The sequence below is a fragment of the Macaca thibetana genome, chromosome 10 (genome assembly GCF_024542745.1).
Source record: "Macaca thibetana thibetana isolate TM-01 chromosome 10, ASM2454274v1, whole genome shotgun sequence".
Lineage (NCBI taxonomy): Eukaryota > Metazoa > Chordata > Mammalia > Primates > Cercopithecidae > Macaca > Macaca thibetana.
In genome coordinates this window covers 56,452,526-56,454,108 of record NC_065587.1, presented here as the reverse complement: position 1 = coordinate 56,454,108, position 1,583 = coordinate 56,452,526, and the positions used below count along the sequence as shown (strand labels likewise).

The window sequence follows — 1,583 nt, the reverse complement described above, 5'->3', positions numbered from 1 at the left end:
TGGTGTACATAGCCCTCTTGTCCAAGTCCTGGTAACCACTGCCTCCCTTTGTCGTAGCCTCACCGTCTTATGCTAACCGTTGTAATTTTCCTACACCCTGCCCACGCCATTATAACTAAGTTAATGATTTATTAGATTACCTTCAAATTACTCAAGTGGGAGTGCGCCTTCTGTTTCCTGTCGTGACCCTACAGATAATAGCAAGTAAGTTAAGCAGTAAGTAAATATTTCCTGTTTCAGGGGACTATGAAACATCACACTTAGTGCTTGCTTCGGCAGCATATATACTAAAATTGGAATGCTACAGAGAAGATTAGCATGACCCCTGCGCAAGGATGGCATGCAAATTCATGAAGCCATGCATATTTTAATTAAAAATTATAAAAATAAATATCGGGTAGATATGCAGGCAGGGCGGGGCAAAGCTCTGAGAGGTAGGGTATGCAGGTCAGCATTATCTGGTTGCAATGGTTATGTTGAGTAATGGGCCACCTGGTGGTCTCGCTGGAGGCAACAAGGCTGTAAATCAATTCTTCAGCATTCTTTCCTGAGATGGGACACTCTCAACCTTGGTCTGATATTCTGGACCTCCTAAGGCCAGTTCCTGGAATTATTTAAATAAAAGACATGGTTAAGCATTAAGAGAGCACAGAAGAACAATACAGAATGGCTGGACTAGGTGTGGTGGCTCACACCTGTAATCACACACTTTGGGAGGCTAAGGCAAGAGGATCACTTGAGCCTAGGAGTTCGAGAGCAGCTGGGACAACATAGTGAGACCCTGTCTCTACAAAAAAATTAAAAATTAGGCAGGTGTGGTGGTATGCGCCTGTAGTCCTGTAGGTCTAAAACTGGCCTGTTTGGAGATTTGGTTATTATTTCACTCTCTCCTGATTTCTTGGAAGGTTTGATAACAATCTTGGTTATCAATCTTGGTTTCAGGCCAGGTGTGGTGGCTCACACCTGTAAATCCCAGCACTTTGGGAGGCCAAGGCAGACAAATCACCTGAGGTTGGGAGTTTGAGACCAGCCTGGCCAACATGGTAAGACCCTGTCTCTACTAAAAATACAAATATTAGCTGGGCGTGGTGGTGGGCGCCTATACTCCCCAGCTACTCAGGAGGCTGAGGCAGGAGAATTGCTTGAACCTGGGAGGTAGAGGTTGAAGTGAGCCGAGATCATGCCATTGCACTCCAGCCCGGGTGACAAGAGCAAAACTCCATCTCAAAAAAAAAAAAATCTTGGTTTTGGCTTGGTGGTGTGGAACTTCAGCATTTGTACTCCATTTTAGTTTGGTCCATTGGGTCTAATGCCAGAGCCCAATCCAAATAATGAACTCCTGAAAATTATATTTAACATAAGGAAGGAGATAGAGGGAAAGAGGGCATGAGAAAGAAAGGAATGAGGCCAGGTGTGTAACTCACGCCTATAATCCCAGCACTTTAGGGGGCAGAGACAGGAGGATTGCTTGAACTCGAGTTCAAGATCAGCCTGGGCAATATAGTGAGACCTCATCTCTTAAAACAAACAAACAAACAAAAAAGACTGAAGAAGAAAGGAAGTAGAGAGAAAGGAAGGAAAGA

General features: G+C 44.3%; 1 non-coding gene across 1 annotated transcript; it reads left to right on the top strand.

Moving 5' to 3' along the window:
- The first annotated feature begins 263 nt into the window (after positions 1–263).
- On the top strand, positions 264–370 carry LOC126929968 (U6 spliceosomal RNA). Its single transcript, XR_007717394.1, has one exon. It is a non-coding gene; the product is annotated as a U6 spliceosomal RNA (small nuclear RNA).
- The last annotated feature ends 1,213 nt before the right edge of the window (positions 371–1,583 follow it).